Source organism: Manis javanica, chromosome 15, assembly GCF_040802235.1.
Source record: "Manis javanica isolate MJ-LG chromosome 15, MJ_LKY, whole genome shotgun sequence".
Taxonomy (NCBI): Eukaryota; Metazoa; Chordata; class Mammalia; order Pholidota; family Manidae; genus Manis; species Manis javanica.
In genome coordinates this window covers 41371579-41395235 of record NC_133170.1, presented here as the reverse complement: position 1 = coordinate 41395235, position 23657 = coordinate 41371579, and the positions used below count along the sequence as shown (strand labels likewise).

Genomic DNA, 23657 nt, shown 5'->3' with positions numbered 1-23657 from the left:
AGCCAGAGGTATTATATGCTGATGGGAGTGTCTATTGTTACAGTTATTTGGAAAACAGTTGTATAGTATTCATTAAAATGGAAAATATACATACAACCCAGAAATTGTACTTTCATACAGACCTTAAAGCAGTGGTTCTAACTGGGCACTTTTACCTCCTGGGAACATTTGGCAATGCCTGGAGAGAGAGATTTTTGGTTGTCACATCTGGGCAGTAGTACTACATCTAGTAGGTAGAGATCTATAGTTAACAAGACAGACCCGCACAATGGAAAATTATCCCAGTCTGAAATGTTGGTAGAACCAAGGCTGAGAAACTTTGCTAAAGAGAACAAAGTTTACATGTTCTTATTTGTGAACATAGCTAATTGTTCAAGGATATTTGTTAAAGCATTGTGATAGTACAAAATTAGAATCAACCTAAATGTCCATCATTGGAGGAATGGATAAATAAAACATGGTATGCATGTATGATTCATTTCTTTATAATAATTAAAAGGAATGAAGTACAGTTGACCCTTGAACCATATGGGAGTTAGGGGCTCTGACCCCCCAACATAGTCAAAAATCTGTGTATGACTTGATTCCCCAAAAACTAAACTATTAATAGCCTACTGTTGACCAGAGGCCTTACTGAAAATATAAACATCCAATTAACACATATTTTTTATATATATGTATTATATACTGTATGCTTACTATAAAGCTAGAAAAAAATGTTATTAAGGAAATGATAAGGAAAATACATTTATATTACTGTAGTGTATTTATTGATACCATAAGTTTATATCATGTTTACAAAATGAATTGTCAGTACATACATCAACATTGTCTTATGTGATACAAAATACTGTAGATGTTATACATATAACTAACACTAGACATCAAAAATGAGAATTTAATTATTAACAGCTGTAATGATCCATGCAGTGATAAAGAAGCAGAAGTGTGATTGCTTTATGGTAACCTAGTGTAATCTGTAGGGTTGCTTCATGGTAGCATGGTAGCCTATATGTTAATGAGTGAATGGTTGTAAGACTCTTCTGGCATGCAGTATTACAGTCATATAATAATACAGTATTGGAAGCATCATTACATTTAAAAAAACTTCTCTGTGATTATAGGCTGATACACAGTTTCTCCAATTACAAGAGAAAGAGGCATACTAGATGGTAACGTTAATTCTTTGAAAACAAGAGTTGTAAAGCAGTAAAAATACTAGCACATTATTCATTTCTTATTAAGTATCACTCACCTTTTGCTGTGTAAGGATACTTCCATATGAGTCTTGCACACAGTGTTCTCCAGGATGAACACTTAGATGATGACGATGGTGATACTAAAATGTCACATACGGTTCTTGCTGTACATTTACTAGGTTTTCACATGAAGGCACTCACATAAGCAGCAGTTAAGTTTATTAACTACACGGTGTGATTATTATTCACCATTCATTAGGAAGAAGTGGATCATCAAAAAGGTCTTCATCCTCACTGTCTTCATGTTAAGTAGGCTGAGGGAGGAGAAGGGTGTGGAGGGATTGCTCTTGCCTGAGTGGCAGCAGATGAGGAAGAGTGGAGAAGGTGGAGGGGGAGGCAGGAGAGGCAGGCACACCCTGTATAACTTTGTGGAAATATATCATAATATCTGTCTGACCTGTTTGTTTTTTCATTTCTCTAAAAATATTTCTATGCAGTACTAATCCTCCTTTTACTGTTTGCTTTAGTTTCAGGGGCTGTTTCATAGACGGTCCATATTGTAAAAGAAGTCAAAAACAGCCTTGAATAATCAGAATCCTTCTGTCAGATTGTCTGATGTCAAGCTGTTTACTGGAACTCCTTCTGCATTTTCCTCCTCATCTGGCACTGGTTCCAAAACACTCGTCTCCATCAGCTCGTCTGTTGTTATTTCCTCTGGTGTGGTATCCATTAGCTCTTGAATTTCTCCAAAATCCACATCTCGAAACCCTTCACCTCCCACCTTTTTTTTTTTTGCCATATCCACAATGTCTTTCATGATTTCCTTAATTGGTTCAATATTCAATCCTGTGAAATCATGTACAGCATCAGGACACAGTTTTCTCCAGTAGGAATTATTGTTTAGGACCTGACAGCTTTCACGGCTTTTTCTGTACCAATGGTGGCATCTTCACTGATGATATCTTCCCACTTTCATGATGTCTGTCTGTTGGGGTTGTCTTCCATAGTGCTGACAATCCTTTCCATAGAGCAGTGTGTGTAATGAGCCTTAAAGGTATTTATGATCCTCTCATCTAGGGACTGAATTAGAGATACTGCATTTGGGCACAAACCACATTCTGCTTAAACCATATTGATGCCTTTGGTGCTGAACTCATAGGGTTCTGGGTGGCCAGGGGCATTGTTTGATATCAAAAGAACTTTAAAAGGCAGTCTCTTATTGGAAGATACTTCCTGACTTCAGGGACAAAGCATTGATGGATCCAGTCTAGAGAAAGGGTTCTTCTTGTCCAGGTCTTCTTCTTGTACAACCAAAAGACTGGGAACTGGTGTTTTTTCCCTTTCAAGACTCGGGGAGTAGCAGCATTTTAGATAAAGGCAGGCCTGATCATAAATTTAATTGCATTTGCACAGAACAGTAGAGTTAGGCTAACTAACTCTATTAAAAGGATAAGGCAAAGTTAACCCTTATGCCTTAAATTCTGGTGCTTGCTTTTCTTCCTTACTAATAAATGTCCTCTGTGGCATTTTTCTCTAAAATAGGGCAGTTTTCGTCTATATTAAAAACCTGTTCAGGTGCTATACTGTCTCCTCAGTGATTTTTTTTAATGGTGTATGGGAACTCATCAAAGCTGCTTCTCCTGTCATCTTAAAATTTTTTAAGCCAAACCTCTTTCTAAAATTATCAAACCATCCTTTGCTGGCATTATATTCTCCAGTTTTAGATCCTTCACCTTCCTTTTACTTTTTCATGTAATTACTTTGCTTTTTCTTGACTCACACTAGAGTCTATGGGAATTCCTTTCTCATAGCTGTCTTGTACCCATATAAAAGGTGCATTTTCAGTATGATATAAAAAGGTATATTTTGTAAAAGGTGCAAGATTTTCATCCCTGCTGGCATAGCAGCAGCAATGACTTCACAAGTTTCGTTTTCTTTTTTTTTAACAATGGTCCTTACGCTGCATAGTTTATTTTGCAATGGGGGGGCCACCATAGTTGCAGACTTCAATCTACAGAATGTGTCAAATAATTCAGCTTTCTCTTGGGATGTCATGACTTTTCTCTGTTTCCTGGGAGCATTTCCAGCACACTAGTGACACTATGTATGGGTCCCCTGGTGTTATTTAAGGTTTATACCATTGCCCTGAGCACAATGAAAAATACACGAGAACTGTGAGAGATTGCTGTTTGCTGTGCCTTGCGGTTTACTGGAGAGAGGAATTGTTCAAGTGGAGATTAGCATAACTGGATGTTTTAAGGGGATGCTTGCAACACTTGAGCTCCCTGCAGTAGCAACAGGAGGTGGCTATGAAAGTATTGCAATAATACAAATATGTATTACAGTAAATTTTATGCAGCTTTGATGAAATACTACATCTTTTGAGTTGGTGTATATTTCTCTTGACTGAATGGCACCATGCATGGTCTGTAAGTGTGTGCATAAGTTTTGATACATCTTAACTTTATAATAGATTTGTATATTTTATGGTAGTAAATGATAAAGTAGGCTAGTATCTATATATATTTTATTCATGCATCATCTGCCTACCTTTTTCTTACTTTTTTCTTGATATTTCTAGGCTACATGGTTCATCTGTGAATTTTTTCAAATTGTTGAAAATCTCCAAAAATTTCTTCAGGATACTTATTGAAAAAAATTCATGTATGTGGACCTGTGCAGTTCAAACCCATGTTCAAATATCAACTCTATAGCTATAGCTATATTAATAGCTCAAAAATAATGTTGAATAAAAACCCAGCAAGTACTTTTGGTATAATACCTTTTATGAATATTGGAAAAAACATATAAAACACAACTCTGTTGTTTAAATATATAAATAAAAATGTAGAAAATGAATTAGGAGGCTACATGCCAGTCTCATGATAGTGGCTGCTAATGAGGCGAGAAGAAGGTAAAGGCACTGGGGGTGGTAAAGAGTATACTTTAACTTTCTCTCGTCATTTTTTAGATACACATAAAGCAAATATGATTACATACTTGTGTGAATTTGAATGTATAATATGAATGCCAATTGTTATAAATTATGATTGGTTGGATTTTGGATATTTGCAATGTTTTTTAATAGTTATAAAGTTTCTCAAAATAAAAAGCTTTTCCATGAATTCCATTTATAGCTGTGTCTGCATTCAGATTCCATAGTACTTAGTAGGGCATGCACTTTCAATTCTTCCTGTCTGTGAAGTTAACTTGGCTTCCTATGGAGAGAAGTGTAGCTGTGTTTGTGTGTTCATTGTTTATTTAGTTTATGTAGTTGTGGAGAAGCTGTATTGACTGCCATTAATCATTAAATTTGTGCTTAATTCACAAAATTTAAAGCCATCAAAAAGTACTTCTAACAACTGTGTATTTTGTTTTACTTGAGTTTTGTGTATTTGAATATATAGAATAATTGGGCCTTCAGCATGAAATATTTTTCCTATTTAGACATTTTGTTTCATTGATTTTTTTTTATTGTAAAAGTATTTGATTATAATTGTTTAATCTTTTCAGTAACTATTCAGGAATTTTAATTTAGCTATCTGTGATTCTGGGAACTTTACTCATAAAATGAACTTTTAAATCTTAACTAACATTTCTGAATATATTATACTTATCTGAAAATCTTAGTAAATGTTACTGAAGAGGAAAAATAGATGTAATGTTACAGTCAATATATTCTTTTCAGAGCACAATGATCAATTTTCATATGTGATAAAATGTATTGACAGTAAAATGAAGGAAAGTGCATGATCTGTAATTTTTTCTTAAAAGTGATAAAAATAAGTGTCTCAAATAGTGTAATTAAAAATTTTAATAACTATTCATGATATCTTTGAATTTAAATTATGTCAAATTAACAGATTAAAATTGCATTTATAATTATATAGTTTATAATTTTAAACAAAAAGCATTTACCAAAAATTATCCCAAAGTTTAGAAAACCCACAACTTTAAATTTAATAACTTAAAATAACCTTTAGTTAGTGACTTTTACTTACCTTTGTTAGAGAGAACTTAAATGCAAAAATAATAACCTGTATCTCTTTACATGTAAATGTCAATCCAACCAAAGGTGACTGAAAATTAATGACTTTATTCAGAGAGATACAGTTCTTAAAATTTTAGATTAGATCTAATTTTTTTGTTAAAGGACTTAATACAAATTATAAGAATGGCTTAATTATAAAATTCTAAAGATAATTTAAATTCAGAATATTTAATTTAAGATAATTTAAGCTTAAATGTATAATTATGAATAGTTATGACTCCTAACTATATAGAATTTAAAATAAGTCATATAACCTTTTTAGATAATTTTCATAATTAGGTGAGAACAAGGCATGAACTATCTCCATTTGATTTTCTTGCTAATATTTGCAATTTAATTCAAGTTAATCCTTAATTGCTGAAAAAAGAATTGTCTATAACATGGTTGCCAATTATTTTTCTATAATATGTAATAAATTTTAAGGATGAATTATGCAAGAAATTGATGTTGGTTAAGAAGTTTTAAAAGAATAGCTTACCTGGTGGTCGTGGTGGTGTGTGTATGTAAAAAGAGAAAGTTGATTTTTTGGTGGATTCAGTGTTTATGGAAAAGAACAACTGATTAAATTAAAAACTTAATAAAGTAAGTTTTCCTTCAGGTAAAAATCTCTGGTCCTCCAAAAAGGCATGAGGTTTTGGGTTTGAGCAGAATGGTGAGATCCTGGACCCATACCCCTTTTAGCACTGGATATGTGAAGTACTATAAACATAGTGCATTCTTTTCTAGTTGAATTTTATAAGATTTTATGGAATGGGAAATAACTAACAGTTATTTTTAAATAATACTCAGTGGTGAAGAAAATTAATGATTACTGTTACTAATTCTGAGTGCTGTTCCAAGACCCCCATATATATATATATGAGTTTATTGTTTATTTGGGCACTTACTGGGGGTGTTTGATGGGAAAGTTTGTGATTCTCTGGCCTTGGAAGTTAATCTTCAGATATCAGTTATTTTAGTTATTAGTTTTTCCCTGTAGTAAGCTGAAATCCTCTTTTGACAGATATGGGGTAAACTACTAGCCTTTTTTCCCCCCAATTTTAAGGCATTTGTAAATGTTTATAATAAAGAATTTTGGCTTTGTGTCTTATTTTTTGGATGAAATAAAAAAAATCTTTGCAGTTTACCATTAAAAATACATTTTAAAAGTACATTAATTTTTAGTGTTATCTTAAAAATATATTACTTATTTTATGTTTTAAGTAGGAATAAAGAACTATTAGTGAACTACTATTGTGGGAAGATTTTCTGTACATGTTTCTGTGTATGTACATAGGTATGTGTTTACAGTCTGCCTTTTTCTTTCCTCAAGTCTTGAGCAGTTAAGAATGCATACAAATGTGATTACAACTTTGAGTGAAAATACAAAAGGCACCATGGGAAATTTCATTTTTCTTCTTTATATCAAAATGGGTTTGTGGTTGGTTAAACTTGCTGTGAGCTGTCAAAATTTTGAATTATAAGGCCACATATTCTCTTGACCTGTGTCTGGCTGAAATAAGCTTAAAATTTTGTTTTAAAATAAACTTCCTTTTATTTCCAGCTTAAATACATCTTTATTCTAAACCACTAAGTTAAGATGTGTTGTACATTTCATCTGATACTCAGGCATTAATTCTGAATGAATAGGAATAGTATGGAATAGTGTGGAAAAGAATTTATCTTAAGGACCTCCTTGGTCCCTGAGCTTTCAAATGTCTTGAACTTTTGATTGTTCATGGTTAAGTATGGATTACTATTTTTGCCTTGCTCAGCCTTTATTTACTTAAACCTGCTAAAGTTCTAATCACTCATCCCAGTTTTTTCTGTTTCAATCTTTTTCCAAATCATTATAGGTAGCACCATATGATAAGATTCAAAAAGCAATTAAATTTTTAAAAAATCTTGCTAAATTGCTTAAATGTGGTGGCACTGAATCAAATAGGTTAGTACATCATTTCATTTAATTTATTTACTATGTATGCCTAATGATTGTCCTTTCAATTTCATGTGATGGGAAATGATGCTAGGAAGCAGCTGTTGATTAGATTTTGGATATCTTTTTCTTTTTATATTGTTACATTGAATTTGCCTATCTTGTATTTTTTTTTGATGTTGCTAACCGTATTCTTTTACTTTCTAAGCTTTTAGCTGTTATTATATCTGTTCTATAAAACCAGGATCTTGTAAGGTTATTGTGATGCTTCAATTAAATGTGTGTCAAATGTTTGAAAAATGACCATTTACTACATATATTAGTTATGATTCTTTCTCAGGAGGTGTGCTGCCATAATTTCTGTTTTGCCAAGTAGGTTTGAATTTTCATTTGATTTCTGCTAGGTGTCTGAGCAGTGTCTTTTAAATGCACTGCATTTAGAAACAGAAGAATCTGTCATGCTTAGAGCATTTGATAGGTAAAGTGTGCTTAAGTATTATATAGCTCACTTCACACTGAAAAAGACAGTTAATGGAAATTGGAATCCTGTTCATTTCACTATAATTTAAAATATATTCAGCCTCTGCTAATATAACGTTGTAATTTTTTTGTTTCATAAAGTTACACATTAAAAATATAGTTAATCCTTGAACAAGACAGGTTTGAACTGCACATGTCCACTTACATGTGGATTTTTTTTTAATAAATATATTGGAAAATTTTTTGGAAATACATGAAATTTGAAAAAAAATGTTTTCTGTAGATTACTTTAAGAATATGTTATATAATACATATAACATACAAAATTTGTATTACCTATTATTGGAAAAGCTTGTGATCAACAGTAGGCTATTAGTAGTTAAATTTTTTGGGAGTCAGAAGCTATACATGGATTTTTGACTGGGAATGTTGATACCTCTAACACCCATGTTGTTTCAGGATCAACTGTAACTCTAATAAACTAAATACATTAGTCTTTAGTGGCAGTATAGACAGAGTTTAGTGTTTAATGACATTATGGACAGGGTGTTTCCACGGGGAGAAGAAATCATTAGCTCTTGAAACTTGGTATCTAATAAATTTCTTTACTAAGTTCATTTATCTTTATTTTGTTTATTTGTTTATTCAAAGTACATCTAGTATGAGTTGCTAGTTTAAAAAAAAGAGATAGAAAATGCTGGTCTGAGATTGTTACAGTAATTGTGGTGGGTGTTTCCTCTCCACTGATAAGGAATTAACCACATATTTACCTATATCTATATCTTTACTATCCTTTTTGTTGCACCTTAGACTGTCCATCTATATCTTCAATTAGTCTGGAAAAACTTAAATGTTGTATGTTTGAATAGTACATATGCTCCCTTTTCTCTCTTACGTTCTTTTCTAATCTTGATTTATTTGTGTTTTCGATTATTGCTACTCAAAATGTGGTCTTCAGATCAATGCTGCTCTGCAGACTGATTTATTGGTCTATGATGAATTAAGAACATAAATTTAAAGTAAGCATTTAGAAACTTTTAATGGCAACTTGATACTACCATGACATCTAAAGCACATGATTTTTTAAAAAAGAAATTTACCTTCATTGCATTTTACTGAAGTTTTTGTTTGCAGTTGTATTTGCAATGTATTGGCAGTTTAAAAAATGATTCTTCATCACAGATAGTTTCAGAAGTATTTTGTTAGACCTTCTCATTCTATTTTTTGTATGTATTAATTGCTATTACATATTTCCTCTTTGTCTCTCTGAACTGCATTTTTTAAACAGGTTTTAAATGTCTTTTTCCATTTACTAATTATTTTTATTGACTATTTAATTTTAACACTGAATTAAAAATTTTACCTATGTTTTTTATTCCTTGAGGTTTCATTCAATTCATATATACACATATATATGTATATACACACATGTGTATATATGTAGTCTTTCTATTGCTTGAAACATCCTTATTGTATAATCTTTCCAATAATTGAAGAATTTGTTGTTTAATTCTGTCTTTTGTTGTGTTGGCTTTTATTCATGTGTCCAGTATTCTTGTATGGTTTTATTTTATTTTTTTATTTGATTTGAGTAGACATTTTTGGAAAGTTGTTGGATTCTTTGAGGCTTGGATTTTCTTTCACCGAGAATTTGCCTTTGCTTCTTCCAGATGCAGGGGCATGGGGGTTGTGGAGTGCTAACAGTTTAAGAGAACTTTAAGTGACATCTTCATATGCATTTTATTGGATTATAGAAGTAGTGTGAATATAGTCTGAAAATCTTTAATGGTTCCACTTTGTGGTTACAGTGTCAAGAGAATCGATAAAACTTTCTTGAAATGACCAAATTCAGGAGATGGAACACAGATTAGTGGTTTCCCGGGGTTAAGAATGGTGGGGGTGAGGGGTGGGTATGACCAAAAGGAGTTAACAGGGGGGAGATCTTTGTGGGGCTTTTTTGCTGTTAACTAGAGATGTAGCCCTTTGGAGTAATAGCTTTATTTAGGTGTTCCTCTTGAAAGGCTTTTCAGTCTATCTCCTGAGCCTTGTATGCCCACAAAATGTAAGCTCAGTTTCTCCAATACTAGGCATATACTCTCAGGATAAAAGCTGGCTTTGGGTTGCTTATTTTTACTTTTATTTTGTTCATAGCTAATGTGGATATGTACTTTCTTGCTAGTTAAGCAATTCATATTTTCCCACTATTAAAAGTTGTATCTAACAGTATCAATACATCAAGTCTGCCATACTGCTGGAAATCAGTTACCCTTTTATTTACACTTTAGTCTTATCAAGTTTGTTGCTATTTTATGTCTCAGCTCTTATATATTTGTTAATATAATAGCAATTTTTCTCTATCTCTTTGGTGTCTCAGGCTTGTGCAGGCCCATCACAATCTACACCCATTATGTTTTCTAATCTTGTTTCCCACTTTTTTTCCAACAGCTGTTATGAATTATTAAAGGCCTCATGTACTGCAGTTTACCATTCTTTTGCTCATGTCCTTCCATCACTATCTCTTCTTTTGACTCCACCTGATTCTTCTAGCATTACTGACATTTTGAGCTGAATAATTCATTTTTGTTGGGGGTTATCCTGTGCATTGTAGTTTATTAGCAGCATCCCGGGTCTCTACCCACTAAATACAAATAGTACCTTCCTTTTGTGACAACTCAAAGTGTTTATAGACATTGCCAAATGTCCTTTGGGGGTCAGTACCCCTCATGGTTGAGAACCACTCTTCTAGTCCTATATGAATTTGATCTCAGTTGAAGAGCCTTCTCTGATATATCCGCCTGTGGTTTTTATCTTCTGGATTTTATGTAGTATGTATTGTCTGGATTATACACTTGCCTCTTATGACTTTTGGTTTGAATTTTTTTCTCTCCTTCCCTCCCTACCTTCCCTGTGTGTGTGTGAGTGTGGGTATTTATTTCTTCAATTTCTAGAGGATGTAGGGATCTTTTAAGAGTAAAGGATTTTACTTTTCTGTTTGTTTGCTATTTTGGTCAATTCCATACATTTGTTAGTACTTTTAAGTATATAAATTGCTTGCTCTTTTTCATTTTTCCATTTTTTTATATAGTACTAAGGGGGTTTAGGAAATTGAATTGTTCTAGAAAATGTGGAGAACTTTGAGGTGTTTTGAAGTATTTCAGTCTGTGAGACTATTAATGGTAATTATGAGACTTGCAGATAAATAGAATTAATAAATAGACATCATAGATATAACAACACTGTGTATACCCAGCAATAATGGGGAAATTCAAGACAGTGCAAGATAGTTGTACAGATATTAAAAAAGTAATTTCTGTTACAGGTATGTATTTTATAGTAACTAGAAAAATGTGCAATAGAGTAGTAATAAAAAAATAGACCAAGAAATGTAGAAAGTGGAAGGATTTGTGGAAGCATGAAGTTTGAATGATTAGTTCTACAGAGTGAGATGAGCAAAGTAATCAATATGTCAGGGTAAATTGTTGGGAATGATGGATGTAGCATCTGGTCAGAAGTGACTTGTGTAAAGCTGACAAATGTGAAATGTGAATGTTGGTAAGTTGAAAACAAGTTGGGCACAGAGGTTAGATTCTTAGTACCAACTAAAAAGAAACATGTATTTTGTCCCAGTTAGGAAAGAGAGACCTCAGTTACAGGTTTCCCCCCACCTTTGTATTTTTTAAATCAGCAAATTCCAAGTAACAAAATAAATTTGAAGGTTGAAAATTTGAATTTAACTACTTTTATAAGGTACTTTTCTTCACTTGCCAAAATCTTCATGAAACATAATCATAACATAATATATATTCATTGTAGAAAAATTAGTAATTAATTAAAAGCCTGGGGAAAATAAAAATTATAGTTCCCAAAGGCTAAACTACTATGATCATTTAGGATATTCCATTCTCTTGATTTATTTTAGGTGTTCTCAATGTCTCTCTTTCCATAGATATATGATGTACCTATATGTATGTGTAAATGTATACTGTGTATGTACATGTATGTATACATACATGAAATATTTTATATGAAATGTTGTATAGCCTGTTCTCTTTCATTTAATATTATGAATATTTGTCCTTATCAGTGCAATTCTTTTTTTTTTTTACCAGTTACCCACATTATTAAAGCCTCACCCCAACTAGTACAGTTACTATTTGTCAACACAGAAAGATGCTAATGGCTGTATTCTCCATGCAGTACTACATATTATGATTGAGAGTTTTTGTGCTGCTTTATCCTCCTCACCCTTCTCATCCACCCATTCAAACACCTCCCACATAGTAACCATCAGTCACTTCTCAGTGTCTGTGAGTATAGTCATTTTGTTTTGTTTTGTTCTAGATTCCACAAATAAGTGACATCATATGGTATTTGTCTCTTCTCCTGGCTTATTTCACTTAGCATAATGCCCTCAAGTTGTTATCAATGGCAGGATTTTTTTATGGCTGAATAATATTCCATTGTATATATGTAAAACATCATCTTTATCTGTTCGTCTATCAGTGGACATTTTGGTTGCTTCTGTATCTTGGCTATTGTAAATAATGCAGCAGTTAACATAGGGGTGCATATATCTTCAAATCAGGGATTTTCTTTTCTTTGGGTAAATTCCTAGAAGTGGAATTACTGGGTCATATAGTATTTCTATTTTTATTTTTAGGAACCTCAATACTGCTTTCCATAGTGGCTGTACCAATTCCTACCACTAGTGTAGGAGGGTTCCCATTTCTCCACATCCTCGCCAACACTTGTTATTTCTTGTCTTTTTGATGGTGGCCATTCTGATTAGTGTGAATTGATATCTCATTGTGGTTTTGATTTGCATTTTTCTGATGATTAGTGATTTGGAGCATCTTTTCAAGTGCCTGTTGGCCATCTGTATTTCTTTGGAAAAATGTCTGCTCAGGTCCTCTGCCCAGTTTTTAATTGGGTTATTTGTTTTTTTGGTCTTGAGGCATATGAGTTCTTTATATATTTTGGATGTTAACCCCTTATCAGATAAATCATTTATGAATATATTCTTCCATACTGTAAGCTGCCTTTTTTGTTTTGTTGATGGTGTCCTTTGTTGTACAGAATATTTTTAGTTTGATGTAGACCCACTTGTTTATTTTTGCTTTTGTTTGCCTTGCCCAGGGAGATGTGTCCAGAAAAAAATTGTTCATGCTTATTTTCAAGAGATTTTTACCTGTTTTATTCTAAGAGTTTTACAGTTTAATATCTTATATTTAGGTCATTAATCCATCTTGAGTTTACTTTTGTGTGTGTAGTTAGGCAGTAATCTAGTTTCATTCTCTTGCATGTAGATATCCAGTATTCCCAACACCAGTTATTGAAGAGACTGTCTTTTCCTGTTTGTATATTCATGGCTTCTTTATAATATATTGACCATATATTTGTGGGTTTATATCTGGACTCTCTATTCTGTCCAATCGATATATGGGTTTGTTCTTGTGCCAGTACCATACTGTTTTGATAACTGTAGCTTTATAACAGAGCTTGAAGGCAAGGAGCGTAATACCCCCAGCTTTGTTCTTCTCTCTCAGGATTGCTTTGCGTTTTGGGGTTTCTTGTGGTTCCATATGACTGTTAGGATTATTTGTTTAGTTTACTGAAAAATGCCATTGCTATTTTGATAGGCATTGCATTGAGTATAAATTACTTAGGGCAGGATGGCTATTTTTACAGTATTAATTCTTCCTGTCCATGAGCATGGAATAGGTTTCCATTTATCTGTGTCTTCTTCAGTTTCTCTCATCAGTGTCTCATAGTTTTCAGAGTACAGGTAAGGTCTTTCACCTCCTTAGGTAAGGTTTATTCCTATGTATTTTATTCTTTATGATGCAGTTGCAAATGGAATTGTTTTCCTGATTTCTCTTTCTGCTCATTTGTTGTTAGTATATAGGAATGCAATAGATTGCTGTGTATTAATTTTATATCCTGCAACTTTGCTGAATTCAGTTATTCTAATAGTTTTTTGGTGGAGTCTTTAGGGTTTTCTATATATGGTGTCATGTCATCTGCAAATAGGAACAGTTTTACTTCTTCCTTACTAATTTGGATATCTTTTATCTGTCTGTCTTGTCTGATTGGTGTGGCTAGGACCTGTAGTACTATGTTGAATGAAAGTGATGAGAGTGGACATCCTTGTCTTGGTCCTGATATTAGAGAGAAAGCTTTTAGCTTTTCTTTATTGAGTATTAAGTTAGCTGTGGGTTTGTCATATATAGCCTTTATTATGTTGAGGTATTTTTCCTCTACACCCATTTTGTTGAGAGTTTTTATCATGAATGGATGTTGAATTTTGTCAAATGCTTTTTCAGCATCTATTCAGATGATCACGTGGTTTTTATCCTTTTTGTTAATATGGTGTTTTGATTTTTTAATATTGTACCATCTTTGCATCCGTGGAACAAATCCCACTTTGTCATGATGGATGATCTTTTTGATGTATTTTTGAATTTGGTTTGCTAGTATTTTGTTGAATATTTCTGCATCTCTGTTCATTAAGGATATTGGTCTATAATATTATTTTTTTGTGTTGTCTTTGTCTGGTTTTGGTATTATAGTGATGCTGGTCTGATGGAATGAGTTTGGAAGTATTCCCTCCTCTTCTACTTTTTGAAAAACTTTAAGAAGGATGGATATTACCCCTTTTTAAATGTTTGGTAGAATTCAGCTGTGAAGCCATGTAGTCATGGACTTTTGTTTTTTGGGAGGTTTTTAACTACCAGTTTTATTTTGTTACTGGTAATTGGTTTGTTCAGATTTTCTGTTTCTTCTGGATCTGTCTTGGAAAATTGTACTTTTTATAGAAATTTTTCCATTTCTTCTATGTTGTCCAATTTACTGGCATATGATTTTTCATAAATTTCTCTAATAATTCCTTGTATTTCTGTGGTGTTAGTTGTAATTATTCCCTTTTCATTTCAAATTTTATTTGTGTCCTCTCTCTTTTTTTTTTTTTTTTTGGTAAGTTTGGTTTGTCTATTTTATCTTTCAAAGAACTTGCTCTTGGTTTCATTGATTTTTTTCTGTTTTATTGTTCTCAAATTGATTTCTGTCTGATTTTTATTATGTCCCTCCTACTAACTTTGTGTTTCATTTGTTCTTCTTTTCCAGTTTGTTTAGTTGTTAGTTTAGACTGTTTATTAGGGATTTTTCTTGTTTCTTGAGGTAGGCTTGTTTTGCTGTGTACTTCCCTCTTAGTACTGATTTTGTGGTGTCCCATATACTTTGAACTGATGTATTTTTGCTTTCATTTATCTCCATGTATTGTTTTTCTTCTTTGATTTATTCATTGATTCATTGATTATTTTGAAGTATGTTGTTTAGCCTCCATGTGTTTCTAGGCTTTTTTTTTCTTTGTGTAATTGATTTCTAATTTCACACTTTTGTGATCTGAAAAGATGCTTGACACAATTCCAATCCTTTGAACTTGTTGAGGCTCTTTTTGTGTCCTAATAGGTGATCTATTCTGGAAAATGTTCCATGTGCACCTGAGAAAAATGAGTATCCTACTGCTTTTGGGTGAAATGTTCTGTAGATGTCTAAGTACATCTGATCTAATGTATTGTTCAGTGCTGCTGTTTCCTTATTTATTTTCTATCTGGTTGATCTGTCCACTGATGTAAGTGGTATGTTGAAGTCCCATATTATGATTAAGTTGCAATCTATTTCTCCCTTTAAGTCTGTTAGTATTTGTTTTACATATTTAGGTTCAATGTTGGGTGTATAGATATTTGTAATTATTATATCCTCTTGGTGGATTCATCCATTTATCATTATGTAATGTCCTTCTGTGTCTCTTGTTACTTTCTTTGTTTTGAAGTCTGTTTTGTCTGATAACAAGTACTGCTACTCCTGCTTTTTTCTTCCTCTTATTTGCATGAAATATCTATTTCCATCCCTTCACTTTCATCCATCCACTTTCAGTCTGTCTATGTATTTAGATCTGAAATGAGTCTCTTGTAGGCAGCATGTAGATGGGTCTTGTTTCCTTATCTATTCTGCCACCCTATGTCTTTTAATTGGTGCATTCAGTCCTTTTACATTTAAGGTAATTATTGATATATATGTACTTATTGCCATTTTATTAATTGTTTTCTGGTTGTTTTTGTAGTTCCTCTCTGACCCTTTCTTCCTTTCTTATACTCTTCTCTTGTTATTTGGTGGTTTTCTTTAGTTATGGTTGCATTTCTTCTTCAAAAATTTTTTTGTGTATCTTTTATAACCTTTAACCTTGTGGTTACCGTAGGTTCATAGTCTCCTAAATATATAGCTGTCTATATTTGGTTGCTGTATCTGAATACAGACTAAAAGTACTTTTATTCTTTTTCCTCCTTCACTCTTTATGTTTCAGATGTCATAGTCTGCATTTTTTTATGTATCCCTTGATTGATTTTGTGTATCGTTGACTTTACTACTTTTATTTTTAACATCATAACTTGCTTACTGAGTAATTGCTCTACTGCCTTTATTGTGGATTTATTTTCACTGATGCAAAATACTTAGCCTTAAGAACATTTCCATGTACAGAAGTCCCTTTAACATTTCCTGTAAGGCCAGCTTAGTGGTAATAAATTCTTTTCATTTTTGTTTATCTCGGAAACTTTTAATCTCTCCTTCAATTCCTAATGATAATTTTGCTGGTTAGAGGATTCTTGGTTGAAGTTACTTCTGATTCAATACATGAAGTATTTTACCACTTTCTTTGTGTAAAGTTTCTGGTGAGAAATCTACTGATAGCCTTATGGGGTTACCCTTGTAAGTAATCTTTTGCCTTTCACTAGCTGCTTTCAACCCTCTCATTATCCTTAATCTTTATCATTTTAATTATTGTATGTTTTGGTGTTGTCTTTCTGCAGTTTCTTTTGTTAGGGTTTCCCTGCACTTCTGGGTCCTGGGTGTCTGTTTCCTTCCCCAGATTGAGGAAATCTTCAGGAATTATTTCTTCAAAGAGACCTTCTACTCCTTTGTCTTTTTTTTCTCCTTTTGGTACACCTATTATGTGAATATTGTTTCATTTGGATTGGTCACATAGTTCTCTTAGCATCCTCTTAATTCTACAGATTCGTTTTTCTCTTTGTTCCTTAGCTTCATTTTTTTCCTCTTCTCTAATTTACATCTTATTGATTGTCTCCCCTACTTGCAGCAATCTATTATTCATTCCCTCCCTTGTGTATTTCATTTTAGTTACTATATTCTTCAGCTCTGAATGGCTCTTTTTCAGCTCTTATATCTCTTTGTTGAAACTTCCCTGAGATGGTCAATACTTTACCATAGATCAGTGAGCATATTTATTACTGTTATTTTGAAATCGTTATCAAGAAAACTGATGATCACCATTTCATTTAGTCCTCTTTGTGGTGTTTTATCCTGTTCTTTTGTTTGAAACGTATTCCTCTACCTCCTTATTTTGTCTGGGTTTCTGTGTTTGTCCCTTGTATTAAATGGATCTGCTGTGTCTCCTGGTCTAGAGAGTGATGGCTTTATGAAGAAGGCATACTGTGGTGCCCACAGGTTCAAGAGTTTTTGCTCACCTCTGCCTGGTTTGCAGGTGGAGGTGCATTTGTAGTTGGTGGGCTGTGGGTGGAACTGCCTTTCTGCATGTCTGCTGGCAGTAGGTGATCCCTGTCAGCAGAGGCCCTTTGTTGGCTGAGCATTGGTGCTTCTGTGTTGGGTCTCAATGGAACTGATGGAGCATGCCTGTCCTCCACAAACAGAAGAGTCTCAGCCTCCTAGACTGCTCTACCATTTCCTGGTATCCAGCCTCCTTAATCACCAAAGCCCAGTGCAATGTGAACTTCTGTCCCAGAGCAGATGTCCAGGGCCATGTGTGCAGAGCTACTGGGCACCTATCCTGTCCCTGCTCTGTTCCTCTTCCTCCCTCTTGTGGGCTGGGGTGGGGGAAGGTCTGGGGTCCCATTCGATTTGCCACTTTGCCCTTCCCTGTCTGGGCTTCTCTCTTCACCAGGTGTAGATGATATATTTTGGGAGTCTTTGGTCGTGGTCAGAGTGAGCTGTATTTGCTGTAGTTGCCTCCTTGGTGTGTACGTGGGAGGAGGTTTCCACCTTGCCTTCCTACTCCACCATCTTTTCCTTGAGCCTCTTAAAATTCTTAAATGTGGTATTCTGTGACTATGTAACATTCTATTTTGAGATTATCCCCAAATTTATTTAATCATTTCTCTATTGTTAAAACATTTAGGTTTTCTTTCATGTATATCTATATACACATACACACACACATACGTACACATTTAATTTAGAATGACCCACTCTCATGAAAAATTTGAGTACATTTCCCATTTTCTTGAAGGGTTGTAACTCCACTGTAGTCTGTCTCTTACAATTTATCTCACAGAATTCATTTTACCTGTCTTCTTTAGTAAAACAACCCTAACTTTATAGCTGGGCAGCAGCACCAATGTTGGAGACTACATTTCTTATCTTCCCAAGTGGCCAAAGGACTGAGTTATGGTTTATACACTGTCAGCTGAAATATATGAGAGGTAGAAGAACAGAGTGGGCCTTTCTTTCCCCTTCCTTCTTTCTGCTCCCTGCAATGTAGGTGCGTTAGCAGGAGTCACTGTAGCCTTCTTGAGTATGAGGCAACTGTGAATAGAAATGGTATATGGTAGATCAAAAAGATGAAGGGAACTTGGGTCCCTGGTGTTATGGAGCTGCCACATTAGCCTTTGTCTACTTTTGGACATTTACACTAGAGAAATTGTTTACCTTTGTTTTTTCTACTCTTGTTTAAGTAATTGTATTATTTTTATTAAAAATATTTTTTGTCTTAGGAAGGATCTGATAGAGGATACCATTTTTTAATGTGATAGGTCCAATACAAGGAAATGTGCCTTGTGTCATGATAGATTCTAGATTCATGTTGAAAACTAAATCTACTTTGAGACTGGAGAGAATAATTGGCAATGGAAGGAAAACACTTAAAATGATATATAATTTCTGCATCTGTTTGATAATAACATTGCTGACTTTTGTTTTGAAGTGCTTTTAATAATTATAACAAATATTATTTCAGAAAATACTTGATAGCCTTTAGGCAAAAACAAAACAAAAACCCAAAACATAAAAAACAACCACAAACTATTGAGGATTATATATTATACTGTATCAGAATATTCCTTCAAACCCTGTAAGTTTTTAGTATTATTAAATTTTGGCTTGTCACTTTGACAGGGTCATCTCAAAAATGTGACTTTTAATGTTCTCATATTGACTTTAGCAGAAGATTTCTGATAAAATTTAAAAAAACATTTTTTATAATTGTAGACTTTTTTTAGTATTGATTCTAAGAAGTAAGTGAAGGAGACACAGGAAAAAAGAATCAACTATTTTTTTTTTAGTAGTTTTAGGTTTATAGAAAAACTGACCAGAAAGTACAGAGTACCCATATATTCATTCTCCCAAGTTTACACATTTTTATGTAGGGTTTTCCACTGCATGCAGTATTATACACATGAAAAAGAATTTACATCCTTGAACCAAATAAGTATTATTTTATAATAGGAAATCTATGTACTACTAATACTCATTTTACTCTAACCCAGGGTTTCACACCTTCAGCACTATTAACATTTTAGGCCAGATAATTCTTTGTTGTGGGGCGCTCTCCTGTACATTTAAGGATTTAGCAGCCTCCCTCATCTCTGCCCCACCACCTGCCAATAATACTCCCTGGTCGCGACAACCAAAGGTGTCCTCAGACATCTGCCAAGGCGGCAGATCACACCCAACTTTGAACCATTGCTCTAACCAATTTTGACATTTAGAATTAGCTGTATTTTTTAGGTTGGGCTCAAGTTTAAGGGGTCTATAGTTCAATGGACCTTCATACAGAAGTTGTGTACATAAAGTTAGACTCTTCCCTGTCTCTTGGGGACCTTAGCAGTATACATATAGTGAGCCTCAGTTTCCTTGACTGTAAAATAGGTAAAACATTACCTAACTTGAATGGTTGTTTTGAGAATTCATTGAAATAAATTATATAAAATACTTTAACTTTGGTTTCCTTCTCTTCAAATGTGCTGTATTGTTTGGACTTATTCCCTTAAATGTGTCAAAAACCTATTATAAAATTCTTATTTCTTTGGGAAAGGCTGTCATAGTTTGGGTCCTACTATTTATAGATTTCAAGAGTACTATAATGTGGGTAGATTGAAACTTTAAACAAATGTTGAATGAAGACTGATTTATTTATGTTTTTGACTCTGTTGTACTCCAGATTGTAACTACATACAGATTTTAACAGTTAAATGATATCATGTGTTCTTTCAATGACTTTGGAAAGAACAAGCTCCTCAAATTGAGGAGAGCATTTGATGTCAGCCTATCACTTTGTCCTTCTAAGTTTTTGTCTTCACATCTAAAATATCGCCAATTGTAGCAGCTTATGTGTCAGCTCCAATAGAGGAAGCTGGCCTTTGTCAGCTTGTACTTAGTCAACTAAAGACTTCTAAAAACTTGACATAGTTTACAGCTAAGTCCATTTCCTGTTGCTTCTTTGTAGGATAAAACATTGTTCACTAGTGTATGAAATGCCATCTGTAATAATTAAGATTTTTCTTATTCTTCCCCTATAGAAAATTTCCAGAGACCTGGTGAAGATAGAAAAACTATCAGAAAGACTGTAACACTGTTACGCTGTAAGTATTGCTTTGAAAAATAAGTGTAAGTTAAAACTATTTTAAGTATCCAATTTGGGAAAAAATATGTTAGGCAAAGATATTATATGTAAAATATAGAGGACAATATTTTATAATCATGTTAGTAATTTATAAGAACTGATCCTATGTAGTCTTCTAAAATTTGAAAATGTGTTCTGTGTTGAGATGAAGATTTTACCAATAGCACTGAAAAATATTTCTAATTCTAACAAGGATTGATCTAGTTTATGTAAATTTGCTTATTTAAAACTATCAGAATCCAGAAAATCATTGTAGTTTTGTAGGTTTGTGATTTGTTTGGGTGACTTATTGTTTAGGTTATTTTGCAGAATTATTTATTTGCTGATTTATTTATGTATTTCATTATTTATTTATTTGATTATTTAGTAAATTATTTATCTGATGAATTATTAATATATCTTCATGACATGCTTTAAATTATTTATAACTTAATTTTGAGTTTATTGCTTTTAGACGCTGCATTGTTACTGACTAGTTTTGATTTTTTTTCTTTGTGGTTCTTTAAAATTAAAGTATTTGCTCTAAGGCAAAAGTATATTCATTGCAATGCCCAAGGATTTTTTCTTTTTCTCCTTTTTTTTTTTTAATTTAGTAATTGATGGTAGAGATGAAATTTAAGTTATGCTTTGTTCAGTTAGGCTCTAAAAATTTACCTGTTTAGGTTTACCAGTGATAGAATGTGTGTTGTATGCATACTGTAGAGTCACAAATTAATGGTATAGCCTATAGTTTGTAAACTGAAATTGAACATGTACACCTCAGTCCACATTATCCTTTGTGTATCTCTAAAGGGCAGGTCTGTATTTCTTACTTGGTTTAGAATAAATAATAGTCTTAGTTATTTTATTTTAGCTACAAATCTATTTTACTACTGGAGTATTTTTAGGCAAGTTCAAAGAAGGAAAGTCCAACTTAGACTTGAATTCCTGAGATGTAAATTTGATGTAGCCTTTGTTTTTTTAAATCCCCATTGTGTGTGTATTTGAAAACAGCATGATATTTATATAGATTTTTATATCAGTCATAATGACATATTTATTTCATAGAATGTTTCTTATGGAAAGTTTTATATCACTTTATTTTAATGAACTAAAACGAACAAGGGTCGTTATCAATGACCCTTCTCAATACAGTTTCTCAAACTTAAGCTAAATTTCTCTTACGGGAAGTTTCTGTTGTTAACCTAATAAGATATTCTTTCCTCTGACTCTGTTTCATAAGGTAGTTCGATTGTTAGGGCTCTTTTGCTGAACGGGTTTAATGAATAGGTTAAAGTAACTGGGTTAAAGATTGTCATGTGAACAACTTGGTCTTCTGTGTTTGCTTACAGTGAATTACTGTGAACTTTATAGTTTTAACGTTTCAGAGAGAAGCAGCATTGTACATTGCAAGTTACAATGCTGGTGAAATACAGTGAAAATGGCCTCTGTAGACAGGTTTCACTTGTAGAATTATAAATTATACATATGTATACCCAAATTTCTTATAAAATGTTAAATATATGAATATTTAATTGGATTATAGCTTTAGTATCTTCATATGCTTGCCTTAAAGGAAATGATTTCATTTGATATATATGTACACACACACACATGGATTCAAAATGTGTGTATTGTACATATTTGTCACTTTTCTGTTCTGGCGATAAACAACCACAGAATACTATTAGATATGGACTTCTGTTTTAAAATGTGCTTTGGTTTGCCTTTTGAAGTAAAAAGAGCTGCCTTATCCAATGTTGAATAAGATTTAGCTGTCACGATACTGTATCTACCCCAAAACTATTTAGCTGTCATGATACTCTACCCCACACTATTAAACAAGTATTTGTGTAATACTAGCTATGTCATCCAAGTGATCTTTCATTAGAAGATACACATATGCACATACACATATATGTGCAGTTTTCTCCTGACATCAACATTTTTAGGACCTGGTTTTGAAAATAAGTATTAATGGAGATTACCATAATAATAGGTAGCATTTATTGAGCACATATTATGTGAGGCACAGTGCTTATATCTTTTACATGAATTATTTGTTACTCTTCACAATGAGACAAGAACAGTTATTATCTTCATTTTATGAATGAGGAAACATGCTAAGAAACACAGACAGCAAGTGATGGCACTGGGATTAGGACTCAAGGGTCTGACTCTCAAGGGTCTCAGCCATTTACAGTTTGTGTGTTATACAAAAAATAATGTTATCATCAGGGTTAGCTACGTATGTATTGTTAAAAGAATGATTAAGTGTCTGATGCCTAAGCTTTTATAGAAACGACCACAGACATACTATTAACTCAAAATAAAGTGTTTAACACACAGTTAAGCATTTTAACATTTGCATAGAAAAGATGAAAAAGTAACCAATTGTCATGTTATATAACACTTAAGAGTAATTATTTCAAGGATTCTGGGGAGCCTTGTAGAGTAAGGCAAAATGAATTTGGTGCAAGTCTAAGTGAAAAGGATCTTTCCAACCCTGTTTGCTACCTGAAGACAAAGGGAAGCCTCTGTACTGCTGCTGAAACGCATAAGACAGCAGATGAGTCAGAGTTAGAGACAGCGAAAGAATTTGGGTCATGTTGGTGTGAGTGCTGTAGGTAACTGCATCGGTAGGAATGGCAGGATACTGTGTGAATCACTCAATGTTTTAACTTAGATTTTTCTAGTAAATAATTAATGTTACAGCATAAAGTCATCAAAACCCATGATTTAGGTGATAGGAAATGCCATAATAACTAAGATGACCATATAATTTATCTTTCAACTCAGGACAGTTTTGGGGGTGAACTGTAATATGCCAGGACAATGGATATAAATTGGTGTTTATGCCTGTTTCAAGTGCCTTTAGAATAAACCTAGGAACTCTTCCTAAGAGTGCTGTTCTGTCTGTATGCATGTTGCCATAGGAAAATAGCACCATGGTCGTGATTAGGACTTGGAACTAGCTTCTGAGGAGAAAGTGTGACCAGACTTTTTTGGGAAAAATTGGGACTTATGGTCACCCTGGGGATACCTCAAATTCCTATGAGTAATTTCCAGTGATCTTATATAATGTGTATTTAAGAAAACTCTTAACTCACATGCAATATCTTTAAAAATGTTTTATAATAACACTGATTTCTATTATGGCCAGTGTTTGTGTTTCTGTTAGCCAGCTAAGGAAGTTTGTTGCTATGACTTTATTTAAGTGTGACTCTGATATTTTACAGCTTTTAGAGCTTATTTTCAAAGTGAAAGTAAAGAGGTATTACTATTGGTAACAGAAATATAAGTATGACAAAGTTGGTCATA

At 33.2% G+C, this 23657-nt stretch overlaps 1 protein-coding gene across 6 annotated transcripts in view; it reads left to right on the top strand.

The window, feature by feature from the left end:
- Positions 1–23657, top strand: part of TBC1D5 (TBC1 domain family member 5) — a 642656-nt gene that overhangs the window by 39971 nt on the left and 579028 nt on the right. For all 6 annotated transcript variants that reach the window (XM_073223289.1, XM_073223292.1, XM_036996277.2 and 3 more), the window contains exon 2: positions 20254–20316. The gene's annotated coding sequence lies outside the window, so the exon portion shown is untranslated. The remainder of the gene's footprint in view (positions 1–20253; positions 20317–23657) is intronic.